The sequence below is a fragment of the Pinus tabuliformis genome, chromosome 6 (genome assembly GCF_031772625.1).
Source record: "Pinus tabuliformis cultivar Carrire ecotype Pingquan chromosome 6, CPIR1, whole genome shotgun sequence".
NCBI classification, from domain to species: Eukaryota; Viridiplantae; Streptophyta; class Pinopsida; order Pinales; family Pinaceae; genus Pinus; species Pinus tabuliformis.
This window is the reverse complement of record NC_142292.1, coordinates 1,138,248,141-1,138,274,379: the sequence shown is the minus strand read 5'-3', so window position 1 is coordinate 1,138,274,379 and position 26,239 is coordinate 1,138,248,141. Positions and strand designations below refer to the sequence as shown.

At 37.4% G+C, this 26,239-nt stretch overlaps 1 long non-coding RNA gene across 1 annotated transcript in view; it reads left to right on the top strand.

Moving 5' to 3' along the window:
* Positions 1-8,466, top strand: part of LOC149262879 (uncharacterized) — a 74,646-nt gene extending 66,180 nt beyond the window's left edge. The window contains exon 2 of the long non-coding RNA XR_016249590.1: positions 8,385-8,466. This is a non-coding gene — a long non-coding RNA (uncharacterized LOC149262879). The remainder of the gene's footprint in view (positions 1-8,384) is intronic.
* Positions 8,467-26,239: the final 17,773 nt, after the last annotated feature.

The window sequence follows — 26,239 nt, the reverse complement described above, 5'->3', positions numbered from 1 at the left end:
GGTGGAAGATGGTAGGTTTAGGGTCGAAAAATTTAACGGCCAAAACTACTAGCTGTGGAAGATGTAGATGAAAGATTATCTGTATCAGAGAGATTTGTACCAACCATTGAGCAGAAAGGCAAAGAAGCTGACGAGTATGACAGACAAAAAATGCGATATTCTCAATAGAAAGGCACTTGGAACAATACGGCTGTGCCTAGCGGCGTTGGTAGTGTTTAATATTTCAAAGGAAACGACAACATAGGGTTTAATGTCGACATCGGCCAAAATATATGAAAAACCCTCGGCCTCAAATAAGGTATTTCTTATGAAGCGTTTATTTAATATGAAAATGTCAGAAGGTGGATCTGTTGTTGATAATTTAAATGAATTTAATATAGTTACCAGTCAGTTAAGTTCTGTAGGGTTAACTTTTGATGATGAAGTTAGGGCTTTGTTATTTCTGTGCTCATTGCCAGAAAGTTGGAATGGTTTAGTTATGGCCATTAGTAACTCTGTTCGTGGATCTAATACTTTAAAGTTTGATGATGTTGTCGGTGCAATCCTTAGCGAGGAAATGCGACGGAAAAGTTCTGGTGAGACATCAGGTAATGCTTTGACTACAGAGACTAGGGTAAGAAAAATGGAAAGAGGAAAGAGCCCAGGATATCGTAATAAGTAAAGGAAAGGCAGATCTAAGTCCAGATCGAGGATAGTGTGCTAAAAATGTGGGAAGAAAGGACAGTTGAAGAAAGACTGCAAGTCTCGGAAGGGAAAAGAAGGAGATGCGTAACAAGAAAACAATCATGAAGCGAATGTGATAGGTGATGTGTTGCAAGATGCTTTGATTCTCTTTAGAAAATATTATTGATGCCTGGGTGGTAGATTCAGGGGCCTCATTCCATGCCACACCTGATAGGAAACATTTTCATGATTATGTTCAAGGAGATTTTGGATGGGTTCGGTTGGGTGATGATAAACCATGTAAAATCATTGGAATGGGTACAGTTTTCATAAAACAACAGAATGGAAATCAATGGCTATTGAAGGAGGTAAGGCATGTTCTAGATCTTAAGAAAAATCTTATTTCAACAGAATAGTTGGGAGGTGAAGGATGTGTGACTACTTTTACAGATAAAACCTGAAAGGTCACTAAAGGATCCCTGGTAATAACAAAAGGAGAAAAGGTTGGTACACTGTATTTATGTAATGGTATTTCTAATTCTGTTAATGCTTTTACCTCTATAGGAGAAGATACGACATTGTGGCATCATAGGCTTAGGCACATGAGTGAGAAGGGGATGCAGATCCTTCACTCAAGAAATTTGTTGCTAGGTTTGAAGCATGTTGATTTAAAATTTTGTGAGAATTGTGTTTATGGAAAACAGAAGAGAGTCATATTCATCAGAGTTGGGAAAGAAAAGAAGAGAAAACAAATAGAGCTTGTGCATACAGATATATGGGGACCTGCTCAGGTATCATCTCTTTGTGGCTCTTGTTATTATGTTACTTTTATTGATGATGCAACCAGAAAAACCTGGATTTACTGTATTTGAAATAAATACGATGTATTTGATACTTTCACGAAATGGAAAGCTTTAGTTGAAAATGAGACATGAAAAATGTTGAAGTGTCTTAGATTTAACAATGGAGGTGAATATTGCAGCAAAGAGTTTGATAGGTACTGTTTAGAGAATGAAATTCGCAGAGAGAAGACAGTTACAGGAACACCACAAGAAAATGGTGTGTCAGAAAGGATGAACATGACAATCATGGAGTGTGCAAGGTGCATGAGATCGCATGCAAGATTGCCTTTATAATTTTGGGCAGATGCTGTCGATACTGTTGTTTATCTAATAAACAGAGGGCCTTCAATTTCCTTGGATGGTGGTATTCTAGAGGAGGCATGGACAAGTAAAAAGGTAAACTACTCTTTTTTAAAGACTTTTGGTTGTGAAGCCTTTGTCCATATTAATAAAGAAAATAGAACAAAGCTTGAGGCAAATCAAAGAAATGTACCTTTATTGGATATGGTGTTAATGATTTTGGTTATCATTTTTATGATTATGAAAAACACAAAATAATTAGGAGCATAGATGTCATATTCAATGAAAAGGTTTTGTATAAGGATCAATTACAAGAAAAGAAACAGGAAAAAGAAAACAGAGAATACACAGTGCTTGATGAGATCATAGAAAAAGTGATGCTGCTTGAAAATCATAATGATCAACATCTAGAACAACAACCATAACAACAACAAGCACCTCAAACACCTGGAAGTGGTGTTAGAAGATCTACCAGATAAGTAGACCCCCTGAACGATACTCTCCTTCATTATATTATGTATTTTTGACTGATTCTGGTGAACCAGAATGTTATGAAGAAGCAGTACAAGTAGAAACCAGGAAGAAGTGGGAGAAAGCCATGAAAGAAGAGATGGAATCCTTAGCACATAACCAAACTTGGGACTTAGTTAGGTTGCCTGCAGGTAAAACAACATTGTAGAATAAATGGGTTTACAAGTTGAAGGAAGAAGATGGAGGTAGAAAGAGGTATAAATCTAGACTTGTGGTGAAAGGGTGTGCATAGAAAAAGGTTATAGACTTTGATGAGATATTTTCTCCTGTTGTTAAAATGACTTCAATCAGAACTATTTTAAGTCTAGTAGCAGCTGAAGATTTGCATCTTGAGCAGTTAGATGTAAAGACAACCTTTCTCCATGGGGATTTGGAGGAAGAGATATATATGCCACAACCACAAGGATATGAGGTAAAAGGGAAGGAGAAATTAGAATGAAGGTTGAAGAAGAGCTTGTATGGCTTAAAACAGGCTCCAAGGCAGTGGTATCTAAATTTCACAGTTTTATGTCTAAACAAGGTTATACTAGATGTCACTCTGATCACTGTGTTTATCTCAAAAAGCAAAATGATGGCAACTATATTATATTGTTATTGTATGTAGATGACATGCTTGTTACAGGGTCTAACATGCAGGAAGTAAATGTGCTCAAAAGAAAATTGGTGAACTCATTTGCAATGAAGGATTTGGGTGCTGCAAAACAAATCCTTAGTATGAGAATAAATAGAGACAATAATAATCACAAATTTACATTGTCTCAAAGTGAGTACATAGAAAAGGTGTTGAAAAGGTTTAATATGCAGAATGCAAAACCAGTTAGTATACTTTGGCTAGCCATTTCAAATTAAGTAAGGAGGACTGTCCCAAGACTCAGGAAGAAATGGCTCATATGTCTAAAGTTCCATATGCATCAGCAGTTGGAAGCTTAATGTATGCATGGGTCTACACAAGCCCTGATATTGCACATGCAGTGGGAGTTGTAAGTAGGTACATGAAGAATCCAGGAAAAGAACATTGGATGGCGGTGAAGTGGATTCTCAGGTATTTGAGAGGTACCACAAATCAAGCATTATGCTTTGGTGGTTCAAACACTGCTCTACAAGGATATGTTGATGTAAATATGGCAGGTGATAGAGATAATAGGAGGAGAACAATAGGGTATGTGTTAACTATAGGTGGAACAATTGTAAGTTGGGTCTCAAAAATTCGAAGTGTTGTTGCACTCTCAACAACAGAAGCAAATTATATTGTTGCTACAGAGGCTAGTAAAGAAATGATTTGGTTACATAGGTTTTTGGATGAATTGGGTAAGAAGCAGGAGTTGGACAGGTTATACAGTGACAGGTAGAGTGCCATACATCTCGCAAAGAACTCTACATTTCATTCCAAGACTAAACATATACAACTCAAGTACCATTTCATAAGGTTAGCGTTGGAAGATGGATAGTTGAAGCTGGAAAAGATACACACTAGCCAGAATCCTGCATATATGTTAACAAAAGTTGTAACCAAGGAGAAACTGAGAATCTTCTCAGTTTCAATTGGTCTTCAAGTATGATGAAGAGGATGAGAAACAACTAGGTCCAAAGTGGAGTCATTCTCCAACAAATGAAGAAGCGGTGGTGTTGCTATAATCAGTCTCCAAGTGGGAGATTGTTGGGTGTGGAGCCTGATTATCTTCTGTATTCAAAGGTATTGCCGCATTAGACCCCAGTTCGTAATGGGGTGGAAATGTCGCCCATAAAATATTCGTTGCAGGGGGGGTCCAGGGGGGTGACAGTGACCTTTGGGAGCCCCCCCCTGGCGGGGGGATTAGGGGTAGTGCCCCCGAAGCTAAAAATAGATGTAAAATTGCCTTGTAAAATGATGTAATTTCGTAGTCAATCTGGGCCGTTCATTAGGCAGAGATCTGATGGTAGAATTTATGTTTAATTTAGGGTTTTTTGCCCTAGAAGGAAACCCCTCGCTATATATGAGGGAATTGTATTGCGTCTATGTAGATATGTATTCTGCGTGAGGAAGAGAGATGAGATTGAGAGCGAAGAGGAAATTACAACGGATCTGCTATAGGTTGTATCTCTTCAATTTGATGGATAATATAAAAGGGAGGGCTGACTGTTTCTCTATGGACATAGCCCAAGCTGGGTGTACCACGTATATCTGTGTCTCTCTTGTTTTATGCATTTTTTTGTGTTTATATTTCTGCAATATTTTATGTGTTCCATTTCTCTGTAATATATAATTTTCTAACAAACAAAACATAAATGATGCACCTATCATTAATGCTAGTATCATATCCCCATCTTCTCAACACATAAGATTATAATTGACAAAATGAAAAATTTGATCAATGAAGACGATGCTAATAATAGAGACGATGATATCATGTCCATTGACCAATTTTCTCCCCCTTCTTAGTGTTAGGGTCCTATAATAATATGATTCATAATTTTGAATTGGCTATGGTTAGTCTTGTAATATTGTACATATTTTTTCTTTCTGCAAAATGTTTTCCCATATTAAAAAAAAATGTAAAGAGGGTAAGTCCTAAAAGAATAATTAAAGGACTAAAAGAATATGAACCCCAAAAAGAGATAAGAATAGATCATGAAAGTGTGCAAATTCAAATGCCACTCCTTTTTACTTTACTTTGCAAAATAATATTGTGTGCAGCTTGTCAAAAATGCCACAATCCATGATGGTCAAATAGTTTAAACTTGATTAATTTATGCTTTAAGTTTCAGGTTAATAGATAGAGAATAAAGATCTAGCCAAACTGTTTAAACTTGGCAGATCAATAGTTAGGTAGAGAATAATAATGGGCTCATCAGTTTAATATGAGCCATTGGAAGTTATAAGGTTAGAATTAGAGAGTTTACTTATCAAAGAAAAAGAAATGAAGGGTCAGCAAGCTCAAATTCACCCAATGAATGAAGAGAAAATGCTAGGGTAAATAAAGGGTAGGTAGAAGAAGTTTTGCAAGTTCACAAGGTTGCTAAGTCAAAAGCACCTTCATCATGATTAATCCTATGTTTCATGTGCATGAAGAATTGTCAAAGAGAAAGGACATTCACTAAAGCTTATTTACTAATTTCCCCTCATTTCACTAGACCCCCACATACTTAGTTTATTAATTTCCCCTCATTATCCCTTCATTACTTTTCATCCCCTAATGTTGTCCCTTTTCTTCGTTCCAAAGCACCCCTCCCTCTTCATTTACACTTGTAAAAACCCTTTCCCTTCATTTTGACCTTTTCTCCCTTAGTTTCACATGTTTCCCTAGACATTACCCTTTAAAAATCATTCTCCCTTCCCAAAACCCGTTTCCCTAGTGTGAAAACCATTCCCAACACAAAATAATACATTCTTCCCTTATTAATTTCTCCTTTTCCCTTAAAAACCCACTAAACCCCTTTATCCTAAGTTATTTCCTATACTCCCGCTTTATGTATTTAAAGTCCCCCACGTTATAATTCCCCGACACCCTTTTAATTCACCAAACCTTGGTGTATAGTTAAAACCTCCGCCGTATAACCCATGGTCCCCACCCTTTATTAACCCATTTCTTATATTAAAATCCCGTGATTACTTTTTAATTAATTACATTTCATTGTAATTAAAACCCGACCCCACTCCCCAGCTCCATCCATGCAACTTTGCCGTGTGATAGCCCTCCAATCTCCCACCTCCAGATCCAACGATGCATATCCATATCACGCAGTTTCATCATCCAGCAGTTAAAAGTCCAAAAGCACGTGAGATTTGCAGTTTTGGCCGAGCATTGTTTCACTATATGAAGACACCAAGTTATATCATGTGCTCGCAAAAAATACTGCCCTCCACCCAAAATCAGTGCGATATGGCCTAAAACCGACTCCCCGCGCAAAACAAAACTATCCACTGTTCATTTACCAAATTTCGTTCCAAAATGTAACTGATGTTGGTTAAAAGGCCGAAAAAGCCCCCTTTCACTCTTTTCACTCATTTTTCGCTGAAAACCTCTATTAACTAATTTTGACACCTTGAACCTTTGCGCAACCATTTTAACCACCTTTTGCAACCAAAAGATGCTACAAACACCAAATTGAAGCATAAAATAGACAATTGAAGCCTTAGAAACCTCTGCTGCTACCACAGAACCCTGTCTATCTACCAAATCGTCAATTTCTAGGTATTCTTGAAAGAACCTGAACAACCCTGTAATTTAAGCTATGCACAATAATTATTAAAAAGATAATTAATTAAAAAAGCCTTGCTAAACTGAAGAAAACCTTACTGTGCATCCAAAAGCCCTGTTCTATAGACTGTAATTACCTTCCCCACTGTTCCAGAGCTTCTAACCTTACTCCTAAAGCCAAAGAAAAAGTAATTTAGTTGAATAAAACAAATTATGGCTTCCCAAATCTCTTTGGATGTAAGACCCTTGCAAACCCCTCACCTAGATATTGATCACCTCCCATTAGCCAACATAGATTTTCAAATTAAGGATACTGTTTCCCCTAACCACCTACTGAGACTCCACTGTTGGACTAAAGATAAGTTCCTGAACCAAAATGATGACATTCACCTATGGGAATTAAATTTGCCCAAACACTTGTTCCCAAAGGTACACTTATTCCCATAAATCATCCACTTCTGCCAAACTTGCTATATACCAAGTAAAAGAGCCATAGTCTCCCCTGACCAACAAGTTTTATTCACAATTACTGCAGACTCAATAAATCAAATGCTGCAGATCCAACCAAGCCCAAATGAGATCTCACTTTTCATTGAAGCTTTACTTTAACTCTAAACAAAGCTAGACCTTCCCAAGAAAGCCCAAATCTTTCAGAATTTAATCATAGAAGAGTCTCATACTCCTACAGATAGTTCTCCATATGCTGCCACCATATTTTCTGAGAGAGCCAGACAAATTATAACCATGCTCTCTTGTATTCTAGGATACACCGTTGATGAGCATGTGGATGAGGTTATACTTTCTTTCCTTTTGTATTTTTTTCCCAGGAAACCTCCAGCTGCAGTTTACAACTTTGCTCAGTTCTTGGCAGACAAAATCCATGAACAATTTATCATATTTCCAAATGAGAGAGTATTTAAATACTCATCAGTATTGTTTCACATGTTCTTATACTTTCAGTCAGACAAGTTTCGAGTCAACATCCAAAAGTTAGACACCAAGGGCCATCCAAGATCTGTGATCATTTGGACACCATTGATCCAAAGATATTTGTTACAGATCCATTTGGGCACATCAACCTCGACTTACAGATCGGTACTATTAGGGCCCATCAAACCATAATTCAGTTGTTACATGCACTAATGAAGTCAATCATCAGAATGCTTCCTTCCCAAAGGATTCCATGATTGAAATCATCCAAAAACTGCCTCTAAGAAGATCAGCGCAGGCAGGCCTTTATTAGGGTGCACTACAGTGCAACTAGTACACTGCCAGGGTGCATTGAAGTGCACTTGAGCCCTCTTTGGCCTGCGCTGGGCGAAATATGCATTGGGGTTTGGAATATTCTTATCCATAGGATGCCTCTAGAAGTTTCCCAAGGCTATCCACTCCTTTGGGCTCGAAATTGGATGAGGGAGGGAGTTAGGGAATATCAATCCCTTTATCCCTTCCTCCATGGAACTAAATCCTAATTTCGGGAGGGCATCCATTGTCACCATTTATGACATAAATTCCTTCATTCACCTATAAAAAGACCACTCATCTAAGTGATCAGGGGTTGGAAATCATTGAATTATAGGGAGATGCTGTTAGTATGAGACTTGAGTTGGTTTCAAGTATTGTAATGATGTCAAAATGTCTTGCTTGTTATGAGGAGAGGATGGGATTGAACTGGAGGAGTGACACTGAATCAAGCAAATTGGGTTATAGCTCTTCCTTTTACTAATAAAGTGTTCAAATATTTTTCCATATGTTTGTATTGTTTATTGATGCTTTCATATGTGTATTATGCACTTGATTCCATTTTATGTTTAATCAATAGATCATTATCATATGCTTTGATCGGTTTTTGTCTTCTGTCTGTGTGCAGGTACTTTTCAAGTGAATTAAGTACGGGAAGGAGCGACAAAATTGGTCAAGGGAGATAAGGAGTAAGCGAAAGGTTCAGGTAGGCTTCTTTACTATCTTATTTAATCTATTGGTTATAGAAAAAGTAGAGAATGCTTTGCATTGTTGTTCTAGACTTAGCTACCAGTCTAGGGGATTAGGTGTTTATCCAAAGACACTAAAACTTCCCAAAAAAAATGGCGACTCCACTAGGGAGACGATTATCCATCTTAGTAGCTTATCAGCCTCTTAAGACATTTCTACATACTGTACTTGTGGTCGTTGATTGAATTTCAGTCTTATTTCATTGAAAATTGAGTCAAAACTCTGTCAAATTGCCTTCAAAATTAGCTTACTGTCACCAACGCAGCCCAATGAAGGACATAATGTGCTACAATGCACTTCCCGCATATAGCCAATGCACTGAAGTGCACTGTCTATCACTGCAACCTGCACTGATCCCTTGAGGGTCAGTTTCCCATCTAGGAGCTGAAGTTTTTGCCAATTTTCTCTTGTTTGAATGATTTTCTAAATGTCAATGATGTCTTGTCTCTGAAAATAGTTTTTCATCTCCTTAGCTGGCCCTACTTAGACTAGGATTGATAATTTTTTCTTATGTATTTACTTTGTCATTTTCAACCTATAGTCGAAAGTTAGTTTTTTTTTATCGATTAATCTTTGTCGAAAGAAAGTGTTGTAAAATCATCTTTTCCTTTGAAAATTTAATTGTCATAAAGTCTTCATTCATGAAAGATTGATTGATTAATGTGTGCATATGATTAGTCTTTTCATTGAAAGTGTCGTAATTCCTCATTTCTTTGAAAACAAAAGTGTCGTAAAGTCTTCCTTTCCTTGAAAAGAAATTGTCGCAAAATCATTATTTTTATGAAAAGAGTTTATTGATCGATTGTGCATTAGTTTTCCTTTTTGTTAATTCACATTAAGGGAAATCGAAAAGGAATACATGCATGTTTCATTGAAAATTTTTGTGTGTGATGATAGGAATAGTGTAGGGAATTTGCATTTAGATTGTGATCTTTGCTCTTTGATCAAAAGGAATATGATTGCTCTATCCCTAAGTAGCTAGGATTTTCATCGTTAAATTGAATGGAAAAAATGCTTATCATGATAGTTGCATTCCTAGGAATTTCAGAATACATCATGTGGTGAACTTGAAAGGCAGATTACTAAGCAATATCAACTTAAAATAAACATCAATTTACCTAATGGAGCATTGTCATTAATGAGAAAATTTAGTGGTTCTAGGCTAGAGACGTGTTCTGGCGTTGTAAAAAAAAGCAGATGTTGCTAAATTGTCTGCAATACATCCTGAGTGAGATACCTCATTCCACGTACGTGAGTATATCATAGCTCATCCAAGTACCTTCGGGTATATAGGGCGGTGTTACAGTACGTAAAATATATGGGAATGCTCTCACTGTGTGGTTTTGCATTAGACAACCCTTATACGGACTAGGCCTCCGCGTATCTTCAGGTATATATGGGAGGACAACTCTAGGTTGCTATCCATTCTTAAGTAACTGAGTCGACCGCCTTGTAAACTGTGATACACTGAACACAACATTCAGGGAGATTTCCTGGCCGTACTTCTTGGTTCGCTAGGAGGTATTCTGTAGTTCACAGTTGCTTGGTAAATCTTTTGCCTGGTATACCCTTTTTGTTTATTTCTTTTTTGATAATAAAATTAATTAGCAATCGTGGAGGAACTTCAACCCATCATTCGTGGAGAACAACGAGCAAAATGCATTTGCCTCCCGAAGTGACACCAATTCAGGCAAAGCGGTCTCACTTAACTGAGTCTAGTACATCAATAACTCCTAGTTTTTCATTTGGGTTACCTGAATCATCTATTTCAGTAAGTACAGAGACTCCAGTTACTCCAAATATTTATGGTACATCCATTACTGAAGAAGAAGGTTAACAATTACCTGAGAACATTAGCACTGATCCTAGTGAAACAGTGACTGAAGTTGTTCAACAACAAGTTGATTCTCAACTTGAAATTCCTCAACAAGAAAGTACTTCTGAACTTGAATCAGTTCAACCAAAAGTTAATCCAGAATCTATCCCAGTTCAAACAGAAGTTACATCTGAACCTGAAGTTGTTCAGGAACCTCTTTCTAAAACTGTTGTTCATTTAACTGAACATCTGGACTTCGAATTTGAACATTAAGAAGTTGTTACTTTACCAGAAGATGATCAACCAGTTACCCCTAAGACATCAATAACTGTTGAAACTTCGACTTCATCAACACCAGAAATATTTTACGGACCTAAAGGTGAAGTTCTTCCACCAGGTTTAATTGCTATAGAGGAGGATTTGGAAGAAGATTCCACACCTGGAACCTCGTTTCACTTTGAAACTAGGCTTTATCTTTACCCTAATACTCCTGATTTTTTCGCTTCATTTGATCTTGCTTCTTTTCAAGTACCCTTTGATTCTTTAGGACAACTTTTGGGTTAGTTAACTATGGCTGAAAAACCGTCAACATCTTAGACTGTATCATCTGATGCAACTGTAGCAGAATCTTCTGTTGTAACTTCTTCGATGTTTTCTACCACACCTGAGTCGCACCTGTATGGTGAATCTTCTGTCCCAGTTGGTTACCAATCATTTTCTGGAACCCACTGAGGGGTTGCTTCTACACCATGGTCATCACCCATGTCCTCAACCAGAATTTTACTTGGTTCTTCTCTAATGGGAACTCAACAGTTTGATCCTACATATCAGTATCAAGCTGGGCAATTTGGTCAACAAAGACCTATGTATCCATTAAATACTAGATTGCCACCATATGGAGAGAAATATGCTTATTCACCATATCCTCCTTATTCCGGGGGACTACCATATGGTAATATCCCACAGTATTTAGGTCAATCTGGAATTAGAGTTTTTCAATGGCAACCAACAATGCCAGTTCAAAAAAGGCTTGTGTATCCAACACAACCAATGCAAACTGTGTCAGCTATTCCCACTACACCTGTTGTTACTACTGTACCACAGTCACAAGTTCAAACTTTTGTATCTCAACCAGTACAAACTGGTCCTTCTACCTTGCAATCACAAGTTTCAAGTCAAGAAGTTCAAGTTCCTCAAGTTGTTGTACAACAACCACTTGTTTCTGGAGTTTAGCAACAAACTCAGGTTAGTATACCCTTATCTTGACTGACCCAGGCTTATACTAGTATAATTTATTCACAACCTGGCCAACCTTTCATTGCTGGACAAAAAAAACTATTAAATCAACAACAATTATACCAACAACAACAACATTTGATTCAACAACCGTGGCAGCCTCAATTTCAACAACCCCAATTCTAGCAATTCCAACCCAAGTTTGGACTTGTTCCACAGTTCAACCTGGTTTTGGTCAATCTCAAGCTTACCAAGGTCTTGGTCAACAAGGTTTTGCATGCTATCGACAACCACACATTCAACTTGGTTATGAACAACCACCTTATACTGGTTTTGTTCAAAAACCATACCAAGGTAACCAAATGCAGATGCTCTATGTCGGTATGCAAAGACCTATTTCTCAGGCAATTCCATCATATCCTGGGTATCATCAACCTAAATTGAATCAACAGTTGCTATTTGTAGCAACTTTAGAATTACCAGATTTAAATCAGCTCACTAATGATCCAATCTTATATGCACCTTGGTGGCCGATAATTCTGCATAAGTTACCATCTGACATTCCAAAATTTAATGGAAATCCTAGAGAAGACCCATCAAATCATGTTATGACCTTTCATTTGTGGTGTTCATCAAAATCCTTAAATGACGATTCGGTCAAACTTCGTCTTTTCCAAAGAACACTTACTGGTCCAACTGCTAAATGGTACATTGAATTACCAACAACTTCTTTCGATAATTTCACCACTTTAGCCACTACATTTTTGACCCACTTCCAGTTACCTATCAGATACAAGATTGGAACAGAACTCCTAACCAACTTTAAACAGACTACTGCTACGCATATATCAGATCATATTCATGAGTGGTAGCGTCATCGTCGAATGGTTAAGACATATGTTCCTGATCAACTTTTAGCTGAGTGGTTCATAAAATCCTTGTTGCCATCAATCACCGAGGATGTGGAAAAAGGTGTAGTTGTCACAGAAGAGCAAGTTATTACTCGTGCCCAATACTTGGATTTGATTTACACACAATCCGACACGCTTTATGATAAAATTCCCAATGCACCTTGACCAACTTTCACTGTTCCCCTCCTCCATAATCGAGTAAGGACTATCATGTCGGCGATGGTGTGATCGGTTCTTCAAGCACACAAACAGCAGGAAGATCATCTGGTCAAAATCTTTCTATTTCTAATATAACTACCAATGCATCATAAAATACTCTTGCCTCTGAGATTAATGCCATCTCATCTAACAAAGGCAAAAATTAAAAGAAACCAAGGAGCAAGAAAAAGGGGAAAAACAAAAAGAAACAAGAAAATTCCCCTCCAGAGAAATCATCTGATTCCTCTACTTCGGCAAGGAAATCTCATTATCCATGTCTGATATGTAATGACGAGCATTTTATAAGAGATTGTCCACATCGCTCTAAGGTATCTAAAATTTTAAAGACTTCAAACACATCGACAGTGTTGACTGATCCGTTCCCAACCCTGGAGACACATTTGGTTGCGACAGACCATGCTTCCACATCCCAAGTACTCATGTTATCCATCACAAAGCCACAAAATGAAGTTTTGGTGTTAACAAGAAATAACGATTATGGAAATCCGTCGTTGTCGAATAATTAGGCCACTGATCAACCTAATCATTCGACTTCGACTTCATCTAAAGTTGTTCCACCTATTATACCTGAATTGACAATAAAACCACCAAAGGGAGTTGTGCATAAATCGACATTCACCCCTCGGGCTCGAGTAGCTCAAAATTACAACATAGTGGAAGATCTTGCTCAATCACATTCTTCTATGTCGACACTCGAGGTGTTGCAAAACTATCCCTCCCAAAAGCAGGTTTTATTGTCAGCAATAGGCAGAATAGATCCTACGGATTCAAATCTTGTGGGTTTTAACTATGCGGGATATTCACCACAGTTACCGGCACAATTAGCTTTCCTAATCCAAGTAAAAGCTATCAATAAGAATGTTCACCGAACTATTATTGATGAGGAGGTATCTACTTGCATTATGTCCATGAGTTGCTGGAAAACACTTGGTTCGCCGCCATTGTCATGATTACCAACCATATTGAAATCTTTTGATGGAAGAACATATACTCCATCTGGGATTTTGAGTAACTTGAAAATCGAACTTGGGGGAAAAATAGTTACTATTGAAGTTGAGGTAGTTGACAGAACCCTTGATTACAACATTTTACTGGGAAGGGCTTGGGTATATGCTATGGATGCTGTGGTTTCCACGTACTTTCATACTATTGCATTCCCTTTTAAGGGTGGAATCACAATCATTGATTAGCTAGCCTTCTTTGCCAATAGTTCACAGGCTACGGGAAGCATTTCGTTGGTACACGGACCCCCGCTGTCACTTCAAAGTGTTGGAGTAGGTCTCTTTAAAGATCCTTCCCTAATGGGTACTTTTACCCTCCCGTCACCATCTGATTTGGTGGAAGTGGCAAGAGTAGAGACTTGCAACATGATTTCCTCCACCTCATATGATTTAAGGACGATTACCAACCAAGTTGAAGTTGATAGTAATAATGAGGTGATGCTGTTAAGCCCCATTGAATCATCCTAGCAATCAATCTTTCAGGCTTGTGCAGTAAACCCAAATCTGCACTCAACAATTGTATGGGTAATGTTAGTGTTAGTCTTGTTAGCATGTCATTGGATCAAAAAATTGCTTTTACCATTTCCATTTCCATTAGTTTCTCAAATCCATCTCATCTTTCACAAAATCCCTCCCATCACTTTGTCAAAATCCCTTATATATCACTTCATTTTCATACTCACCTGAGATCTATTTTCACTTCATGCTACTAGGATTTTGTGTCATCATGGAGATTGATTCTTCACTAGAGAGAAAGAGACAACAAAAAGGAGGGAGGATTCTCAGATATGAACCATCAGATTGCAATCAGATCAACTCCTATCCTTTCATCAAACAATGCTTTGAAGATGTTCACTGTTTGGAATTTTGTAAAAGAGTAAGTGAAGCAGGGTTTTATGAGCAGCTGACAGATTGGGTAGCTACACACTTGAAAGGGGAGACTGCTATCATTGCTGGTATTGAGTTTAGTTTCTCAATGGCCTCCATCTCACTAGCAACTGGTTTACTAGACAATGGTGAATACTGGTTCAAGGGAATGAGTCTAGATCTTGAAAATTACGAGCCCTTCTTAAAGAATACATACAGAGACACACATACTCACCTTATGCCTTTAAGATATTTGCTTGAGAAGTATGCTCCTTTAATGAAGACCATCATGAGGTTCTTTACCTATGAAGGTAGATTCTCAAGGTTGTATGCATACCACATTCGCCTCTTGATTCACTTCACATCTCAAAAGCCACTCAACATGTGCAATTACTTGTTTAGGGGTATTTCAAATATGTCTGAGAAGATACAATTGAAAGACAAAGAGCATTCTCCAATCTTGTTCCATCACAATATCATCAAAACCATTGTCCTTCATCAGTTGGCAGAGAGGGGTATGGTTTGGGAAGCCTTCTTAGAAACAACTCTAAAATGGCACGAGGAAAATGCAACATCTTAGTCCACAAGCGCACCAAAACAAAAAATAGAGATGGGGTCATCTAGAAAACCAGCAGAGAAGATTCAACTACCTAGGCCATAGGTCACCAAAGTGTATAAGAAAGGGTAGAGGCTTGTGTTTTCTTCTCACAAAGAGAAAGGGACCAAGCCTTCTTCATCGAAAAAGCAAGTATCGACAACAAAGGATAAGAAGACAATTGAGCATGAATTAGAGATTATTGATTTGGAAGAGGAAAATGAGATTTCAATTATGAGGTAGAGTATCAGGGACAAGGACCACAAAATCAAGGAGCTGGAAATTAATATGGAAAGAGCAAAGTTCATTATATCATTCCTTGAACAAGAAAACAATCAACTCAAAGCAAACGAGTTGATCTTAGAAAAGGAAAAAGCCAAGTTATTGCAACAAGTTGGAAAAGGTAAGGAGATCATAGAATCAAGTGAGCCTAAAGGGTCAAAAGGTACAAGAAAGAGGAAAAGACTAAGAACCAGAGGTCTGAAGGAAGCTTTGCAAGAGGAACAAAAATAAATATTGCTCAATGAAGACCTTGACCTAGAGGAGATGATTGCTCTTGAGGTACATCAAGACAAAGAATATTGGCTCAACAGGGTGAATGAACACTTGGAGAAGCTCCTGAAGAAAGAAAATAGAGATAATCAAATGCTCAAACACATGGTGCATCACTATCAAGCTCAAAACATGGTCACCAATGTCAAAGTGAAACAACTCAAAAACAAGCTCAAGGAGACCAAAAAAGATCAAAAGGATGAGTGAAACTTGGAGATGCCTACTAAAGCTATAAAAAATTCATTTTTACACCTTCCCTCCAATTTTGAGCTAATTCTAAGCATTTTGAGTTTTTGGGCAAATTTTGGTCTAAATTCAGAAATTTGGCCTTTCTAGGTGATGCGATTTTTCCTCAAGCATCCATTTGAGGAAAGGTTTACATTTTTAGAAAGTTCTTGGCATCCTATAAAAACCCATTTTCCCAGATTTTGCAGAGGTGGCTTAGTTTGGGAGAAAAAGGCAAAAAAGTGGCAAAAAACTAGCATTCTGGACCCCTTTTTGACAGGCGTTGTGCTTCTAGAGCGACCTTGGGAGAATGGATTTTTGAAGGTCTTCCCGTGCTCCAAATTCAAAAGTTCAAACTGTTCTGGAAACTAGAATTGAAGGGATAATTGACCGTTCTCTCAAATTTTAATTTTGACCCCTGTAAGGCACCTAAAAATCAGCTCAACGTTGGCGTTGTGCTTCTGCACTTTCTGTGTTTTTAATTGTAAAATTTCACTATGTAAAATTTCTAGTTTCTAGTCTGACTTGGTCAAAGTCAAGATTCTCTATGTAATGGCACAATTTACGAGGCTAGGTGATGTAGGCATGAATAAATGCATATCATAGGTTGTTTTTGATGTTTATTAGGCCTCATAAAAGAAGAAAACTCCTAATCAAACTCTTCATGAGGTGTTTGAGTTGCACCTTCTCACTCTCACCTGTTGGTTGAGAGAATCTTGGAGTTAGTTCCTCCACCAAGGAATTTGACTCCTGAAGGTGGGAAAGTGGTCTAGGAGAGTCTATAAGTACTATTTCACCTTAGGAGAAGAGGGTTGAACTTTTTGTACTGGAGGCTTGCATTTTAATCATCTTTTAGCTAATACAAACACAGGTTGCAGCTATTTTCAAGGAACTCTAGCCCAGTGAGTTCATGGTGCTTGCACTTCATTCTTTTTGTTTTCTCGCAGTCTAAACATATTTATCTACATTATATCTCTTCTTTCTATGAATTCCTTGTGATAAAATACTCAGAATTCTTGGTTATGTGTTTGGTATTCCTAATTTATTGAAATCATGTTTATTTATGCTCATTAGTTTCTTCCTCACTATATCCTCTATACTGCACTGAAAAATACTCAAATTACACCATGGCTTTTGGCATCTAGCTCCTTCTTATGCTTGCTCCTATATTCCCACAACCTAGACCTACTTGTGGCTCCAAACCCTAAGTTCAACAAACCCTTTAAAAACCAAATTTTCATAAACAACTACTTATATCTAGTCTTAAATCCATTTTCTTTAAAGTCATATCACTGATAAAAGACTTAGAGAGATCCCTCTCATGCTCAGTAGGGCCAGCTACTAAGCTGAAGTGGTTTGAGGTTACCCTTGTCGATTTCCTTTTCAGCGTAGGAGATTGTAAGGACTAACATTTTTGGCGTTGTTGCCATGGAAGGATTGTTAAATTATCCCTGGGAAAAATCTTAAGAGCTTTCAAGAACTGGTTCTATACCTCTCAGTTTCCAATATCTGAAGATAGGCTGAATTCATAAATCTCATCAGTTTTGGGTGTATACATTCTGGCTTCCAAAAGGCATACCAGGTCAAATCCTGACCCAAATCCACCGTTTATTGTTGAAGATCCTGAAAGATTGCTCAGAAAACTTAGACTACCTATCACTCAAAGTGCAGTTCAAAAAATTAAAAGAACAACTTCTCTGGCTAAAACCTATTCGCCTTTAAGAAAATTCCATTCGAAGAGTAGGTAGAATTATCACTTACAAGGTCTAAGTCTAACTCCTGCATCTCTGATACAACACTAGAACCTTTAAAGGTTGAAACTCACTCTCTTTCTTCAGAATCTTTATCTACTAAGACTGATCATGAATTGTGGTGAAACTTTGATAAGCTTCAAATCCTTGCTGGCCAACTCCAAATCACAACCGAAAAAGCTTTTGTTCAATACCAACTCGAATACTTAGCCACAACTTCATCCTCTTTTACACCTCCAAGCTCATCTACCACATCTCCTAAAGCTTCAGTTTCATCATCTCTCTTGCCTCTACAACCCATTTTAGTAGTTCCATCATCCTCATCACAACCTGTACTTACACAACCCATACTTACACAACCTATTGTAACACCTTTACTTCCTCCAGCAGCCATGGCAAGATTTGCGCCTCTTTTACTACCTGCTCAACTTACTGCTTTTCCTCAGAACTATGGTCAAAGACTTCCTTTGTTTGATGGAAGTGCAAAAATTACAGCTTAGCAGCATGTTGACAAGTTAATAGACTTCATTGATTTAGAAGTAATTGATGAGGAGAATGTTAAAATGAGGATTATCGTTTAGAGTTTCTCAGGAGATGTTAAGAAATGGTTTCAAAGTCTAGCTGCAAATTCCATTAACAGTTCTCAAAGATTGACTGAATAATTTCTAGCTCGTTGGTAAGAGAAGAAAAATCCATTACAAATATTGGCTGAATATAATTCAATGAAAAGAAACCCCAATGAAACAGTTCAAGAATTCACATCAAGATTTAATATAGTGTACAATTCTATACATGATGATATGAAACCTCCTCCTGGTTTGGCTCGTCTTCATTATCCTGATGCTTTCAATCCAGAGATGGCCTATCAGCTCAGAGAAAGAGACCCAATTACCCTTGAGGAGATGCAACGGAGTGTAATCAGTGTTGAAGCCAATTTGCTCATTAAGAAGTCAAAATCAAAGCCAGAGAGGGTATAAAAAAGAGTTGTTTTCAGAGAAGAACTTGCATCATCTTATGATGCAAAGCTTGACAGCCTGATAAAAACTATGGAAAGGATGATGGATAAAATATCCGTAACTGATCAAAAAGCTGAACCATCAGTGAGGAATCCTAACTTTCGCTGACAACAGCAATAATAGTTTAGAAATCGATAGAGAGAGCAGTGAAATCAAGATCCACAAGGTCAAGTGAAAGCTCCATTTCAGCAAAACTATATTGAAGGCAAGGAAGAAGATGAAGAAGAAATTGTAGAGGCAAACCACTTCTTTCAAGAAGATGCACTGCCTACTTTCCTAACAGAAGAAGATTAGTTTTCTGAAGACACTTTTATACTAGATGACCAATGATTTGTTCTTGCAAGTGAAGATCTGTGGGCTGATAGGACTGAAGAGTACCAAAGAGGATATTAGAATGCCCTCAGTCATCTCCAAAAGCAGTACAATTTAAGAAATAGAAATGTGCCTATTACTATAATTCAGAAAAGACAAAATTTGCAAAAGGATGCACCAAGCAAAGAAACCCCTCCTATAGGCCAGAATAAAGACAAAGCTATTGTCACATGGAATTGGGATAGAACTAATGAAGCCTCTACTAGCAATGTGAGGAAGGACAAAGAAATGAAAACTAAAAGCCAAAAGAAGGAAACTCAAGCTAAAGGCCAAACAGAAAGGAAGGACATCGCTTCAAAAAAGGTAGAAAAGCAATCCAATCTTTTTAGTTTGGAAAATGAAATTTCTAAATTAAAGATAGCCATTCCCCTCACTGAATTGGTAAGGAATGACAAATACAAAGTTCAGATTGCAAAAATGCTTAGGGTTGATCAGATGTCTGATACATTCAATGTAGCTGATGATGAGCCAGCCATCCTTTTTGGTCCAGCCTTAGAAGGAGCTCCTGAAGATAGTGAAATTCCTCCTTTTTATTTGAGTCTTAAAATTCATGATCTTATCCTTCATAATGTTATGCTAGATTTTGGCGCCTCTCATAATTTGATGCCTAAAGCCATCATGGATAAACTATGATTGAGCATCACCCGACCTTACCATGATCTTTATTCTTTTGATTCTGGAAGAGTGAAATGCCTTGGCCTTATTAAAGACTTGGTAGTGTCCTTATACTAAATCCCAGCCAAAAAAGTACTTATGGATGTTGTAGTGGTTGATATTCCTCCTAGGTTTGGCATGTTACTTTCAAGATCTTGGGGAGCAAAATTAAAGGGCACTCTGTAGCTTGACTTTTCATACGCCACTATCCCTGTTTTTGGACAGCTCCGGAAAATTTATAGAGAAAAGAGGATGAAATTTATGATTAGTAGTAAGGAAAAGCCAGTCAATCATCCTACACATGCTGTTCATACTGATCTCGAATATTTCATTTTGTTTAGTGATATGGATTTTATTGATGATGAAAGTCAGTTAGTAGAAATTTCATAAGTTCCCAACCTAATGGGCAGCATACATGAAACTATCGCCGCAGAAAGTAAATAGGTTGGTGGGGAATCTAGACAGCCTACAAATCCTATTAAGGAGATTCAAATAATAGTTCAAAAAACATAAAGTTCTGAGCTAGCCATTCAAGATCCTAAAAATTAAGAAATTAAGTCTTCAGAAATTATTTTTCGAGATGAAGAAAATGGTCTTTGGACCATGGAGTTTGATGGTGCATCAGGAAGAGAAGGAGTAGGAATTGGTTTTTGGATACTTGGGCCATTACATCAGCCAAACAAAATCCCTCCAAATGTGAGAATGAGTTCTTACAAGCTGGTGTTTGAATGTTCAAATAATGAGGCATAATATGAGGCATTGATTGCTGGCCTCAAAATTCTGAAAAAGTTGGGAGCAAAAAAGGTTTCTGTTTATGGCGACTTCGAGTTAGTGATGAAGCAAGTCAAAGGGGAATACCAGGAAAAACGCCCAAGAATGAGAGTTTATCACAATGTTGTACTTGATATTCTCAAAACTTTTCCAGAATACACATTATATCTTATTCCTAGAACTCAAAATCTCATAGCTGATTCACTTGACACTACAGCCAATATGGTGAAAATTCCTTTGCATTCTAATCATAAATACTCCATACATGTTAAGCATCGCCCAACTATCCCATATAACATGAGGTTTTGGCAAGTATTTGGTGAAGATAAGAAAATAAATAGTTTTCTGCAGTTGGAAGGAGAGTTTCAGAATTCTCACATTGATGATGTATACAATTTTGATAATTCCCACATTCATTTCGTTGACATTGAAGTATTAAATCTCAAGGACAACAACATTCCAAGAGGTTTTGTTCCTTTGGAAGAGTTATTTGACAAGGATGATATCTCTAAGAAGCCCACCATGGTTCCTACTGAAAGGGAGTAGAAGATGTTAACATTGGCACAACCAAGAATCCTAAATTGGTCAAACTATCAAAGTATTTATCTCCTGAAACAAAGGGTAAGTATATGTATTTAATGAGGGAGTTTGCTGATGCATTTGCTTGGGATTACTCTGATCTAAAAGTTTATGATAAGAGTATCATTTAGAACATCATTCATATAAAGTTGGATCAGAAGCCATTTCACCAAAAATTGAGAAGAATCAACCCCAAGTTGCTGCCATCAATTGAAAAAGAGGTAAATAGACTTTATAAGTCTGGAATAATTGTTCCCATTCGATTTTCTAAATGGATGTCTAATCTAGTACCTGTGAGGAAAAAGATCGGGGAAATTCGTCTATGTATTGATTTCAAAAATCTCAATAAGGTGTCCCTAAAAGACAACTATCCCCTGCCTAAGATGGATCACATACTTCAGAAGGTGGTGGGATCCTCCAGGATGTCACTGCTTGATGGATACTCTGGGTAAAATCAAGTTCTGGTACACAAAGACGATCAGCTCAAGACAACCTTCACAATGCCACGGGGTACATAGATATATTTCTGGTTATCAATCTTGATGATCTAACAATATTTTCAAAATATGATGAAGATCACTTGCATCACTTGAGGATTGTTTTTTCAGAAATTCAAAAATTTTGGCGTCTCACTTAACCCAAAGAAGAGCTTGTTTGCCATGGAAGAAGGTAAGCTACTAGGACACATCATCTCTAAAGATGGCATCCACATTGATCCTGCCAGCGTGGAGGCTATTCAGTAATTAGACTTCCCTAGGAACAAGAAAGGGATTCAATCATTCAATGGGAAAATTATTTTTTTAAGGAGATTTATTCCTAATCTAGCTGAGCACTTGAAAGAAATGACAAATATATTGAAGAAGGACATGAGGTAAAGTGGTCTTTAGAGGCTAAGAAATCATTTCATGTGGTAAAGTTTGCATTATCTACTGCTCCTATTCTAATTAGTCCAGATTATACCTCAGATTTCATCATTTTTTCTTTTGCTTCTGAGCACACATTAGCAGTAGTCCTAATGCAAAAAAAAGATCAGAAAAATGAGCAGCCTATAGCATTCTTCAGTCACACTATAAGAGATGCAGCATTGTAATACAATATTATTGAAAAATAGGCATTGGCATTAGTAAAATCTCTCAAGGATTTTTGAGTTTATATTCTACATTCACTTACTATTGCTTATGACCCTACTACAGCGATGAAAGAAATTATTGTACAAACAGATCCAGAAGGCAGAAGAGGAAAATGGATTGCAGCAATGCTAGAATATGACCTGGAGATCAAACCTACAAAGCTCATCAAAGGACAAGGGTTAGCCAAGCTTATGATGGAATCAAATCTACATGCACTGGACATTAATTTGATGGCTGCACTATCAGAAGAATCAGAAGAAAAGGACCCTTTGTTGCAAGTGTCTGATATGTTCATGTATTCACCTTGGTACTCTGACATTGTCTATGTCTTGAAACACTTGAATCCTCCTCTGGAATTTCCCAAAGGTAAAGTTAGATCACTGAAACTCAAAGCTTCAAAATATTGTATTCTGGATGGTGTTTTATTTTGGAAAGATCCTAGAGGTGTGCTACTGAATTGTTTAATAGAAAATGAAGGTAAAGATTTAATGAAGGATTTTCATAAGGGAGATTTTGAAGGTCATCATTTTTGGAAAACTACAGCAAACAAGATCTTAAGAGCTGGTTTCTGTTGGCCCACCCTCTTTTCTGATACATACAAAACAGTCATGAGCTACCATGAATGTCAGATTTTTCAAGGAAAGAGGAAACTTTTGCCATTACCACTATAACCAATTTTGATTTCAGATCCTTTCCAGTAGTGGGGCCTTGATTTCATTGGCGAAATCCATCCATCATCTTCAACACAACACAAATGGATATTAACAACCATCGACTACTTTACAAAGTGTATTGAAGCTATCACAACCAGGAAAGCCACTGATTCTGTCATCATTAAATTTTTGGAGTCTAATATCTTGTCTAGATTTTGGTTGCCCACAGAAAATAATAACAGACGATGCTGCTGCTTTCAAATAAAAAATAATGGTGGATTTCTGTGCCAAATATCATATTGTGCTAGGAAATTCCATTGCATATCATCCACAAGGGAACGACCTAGCTGAATCTTCCAACAAATCGTTGGTCAACATCATCGAGAAGGTCCTAGAGGCAACCAAGAAGAATTGGCATAAAAAACTCATCAATGCTTTGTGGGTGAATAGGGTCAGCACCAAAAAGTCAATAGGTATGTCTCCTTTCCAGCTGGTATATGGAGTTGACACAACGTTTCCTACATCTCTTGCTGTCCCAGGAAGGAAAATCCTACAAGAATTGGATAGTGAAACTAATGACATACAAAGGAGAATAAACCAGATGATTCATTTACAACAGACAAGAGAGGAAGTTTTTCAGAACACATCCAAAATCCAAGAGAAAATCAAAAAGATTTATGATCACAAAACCAAGGAGGACAATTTCAATTTGGGAGAAGTAGTCCTTCGATGGGATGCTAGAAATGAAGACAAAGGCAAACATGGTAAGGTTGAGAACTTATGGAAGGGATGATACAAAATTTCTACATTCACAGGAAAGAATGATTTCTTGTTGGAAGAGATGGATGGAAAAGACTATTTAGGAGGGGTGACCAATGCTAGGCTTCTCAAGCACTACTATGTTTAAAATACAGAAAAGTCATCAACATTGTACATACCAGTGTGTATTTTACTTCTAGCATTTAGATAACTATTATTAGAGTTTGAAGTTTGAAGTGAAGACCCTAAGGCTCTTTTAGTTAGTATTGTTTTCATTTTTTTTTAGTTCTTTTGTCAGTCAAAAAATCAGTTTTTATGCATGTTGACTCCATTGCCCAATGAATAAGGCTACTTGGTCTACGGTGTTCTTGACACCTCCAAGGAGCTTCCATCCCCAGTTGGAGCTAATGTTAGTGTCAGTATTGTTAGCCTGTCACCTGGATCAAAAAAATTGCTTTTACCATGATCTTTTCAGGCTTTCATCATCAAATTTTTCTGTTACTAGGTTTACACAACAAATTTGGTCATTGTATGATCAGTCCAAGATGAAGTCATTGTCTGAAATTTCACTCATGATGGTTGCTTATCATATACCATGAAAAATGGTCAAGTCATCATCATCATTCCATTAGGTCTTAAGTCATCCATTAGGTCATAAGGGCCCCCAAGGTCCACCATTTCTTAAAAAAATCATAAATAAGTCAAACATGACAAAGCAAAGAGTTCAAGAATTGAAACATGATTTATTCACATTTTCATGACATCAAAATTTTCAAGAGAAGGAATAACCAACATGCAGGAGATGCAAAAAGCACATTTGCAACGATAAAGGTAAAATCTGCCTTCAAAAAGTGAAATTAGCTCACAAAGGAGGATTAATTTCTTTTCTCTTTTTGAAAATGTGAAGAAATTACACCTATATAAACTAAAAAATACTCAAAACCTTTTCATTCATCTCTCATTCACTCTTTGTCATCGAGCTCACTCACCTAAAAAAGCAAAAAATCCGTTTCCCTAGGAGAATTTGGCCAAAAATTGAAGGTGTTGTGCATAGATACACTGCGTTGCGTGCAGGATAGAGTGCCCAAAACTCACCCAAATTTTCCAAAAATTCACATTTTTTGCTTTCAAACTCGGTAAAATTGCTTTCTAAGGTTAAGGAACAAGTAAGTACACCATTTCCCTCTAATTTTGCTTTCCCATTTGCATTCCATGTCGATAATTTCTCAAGCTAGGGGTTGTAGCAAAAATGTCCATGGGAAAGGCTAGGGTAGAAATGGTCATCACAATTTTTCATCTCCTAAACATGTAAAATGACATTCTACACCGGAACACATGTATGATGAATCATTTTGACCAGTCCATCCACCTCCAAACCAAGTTTAAACACTAAAAAAACAAAACCCTAGCTCATTCCTAGAGTTATTTTGGCCAAATCACATCATAAACCTTCTTGGTCTCACTTACAAGCAGCCACGTTTGTTCACTACTTTCCTCACTCATTTCCATCAGTTTCTTAAAGCCATCTCATCTTTCACAAAATCCCTCCCATCATTTTTTCAAAATCCCTCATATATCACTTCATTTTCAAACTCACCTCACATCTATTTTCACTCCCTGCTGCTAGGATTTTGTGTCATCATGGAGATTGATTCTTCACTGGAGAGAAAGAGACAAAACAAAGGAGGGAGGATTCTCAGATATGAATCATCAGATTGCAATCAGATCAACTCCTATCCTTTCATCAAACAATGCTTTCAATATGTTCACTGTTTGGAATTTTGCAAAAGAGTAAGTGAAGCAGGGTTTTATGAGCAGCTGACAGATTGGGTAGCTACACACTTGAAAGGGGAGATTGTTGTCATTTCTGGTATTGAGTTTAGTTTTTCAATGGCCTCCATCTCAGTAGCAACTGGTTTACCAGACAATGGCGAATACTGGTTCAAGGGAATGAGTCTAGATCTTGAAAACTACGAGCCCTTCTTAAAGACTCCATATAGAGACACACATACTCACCTTATGCCTTTCAGATATTTGCTTGAGAAGTATGCTCCTTTAATGAAGACCATCATGAGGTTCTTTACCTGTGAAGGGATATTCTCAAGGTTGTATGCATACCACATTCGCCTCTTGATGCACTTCACATCTCAAAAGCCACTCAACATGTGTAATTACTTGTTTAGGAGTATTTCAAAAATGTTTGAGAAGATACAGTTGAAAGACAAAGAGCACTCTCCAAGCTTGTTCCATCACAATCTCATCAAAACCATTTTCCTTCATCAGTTGATAGAGAGGGGTATGGTTTGGGAAGCCTTCTTAGAAAGAGCGCTAAAATGGCATGAGGAAAATGCAACATCTCAGTCCACAAGCGCACCAAAACAACAAACAAAGATGGGGTCATCTAGAAAACTAGCAGAGAAGATTCAACTACCTAGGCCAGAGGTCACCAAAGTGTATAAGAAAGGGTAGAGGATTGTGTTTTCTTCTCACAAAGAGAAAGGGGCCAAGCCTTCTTCATCGAAAAAGCAGGTATCGACAACAAAGGATAAGAAGACAGTTGAGCATGAATTAGAGATTATTGATCTAGAAGGGGAAAATGAGATTTCAATTATGAAGTAGACTATCA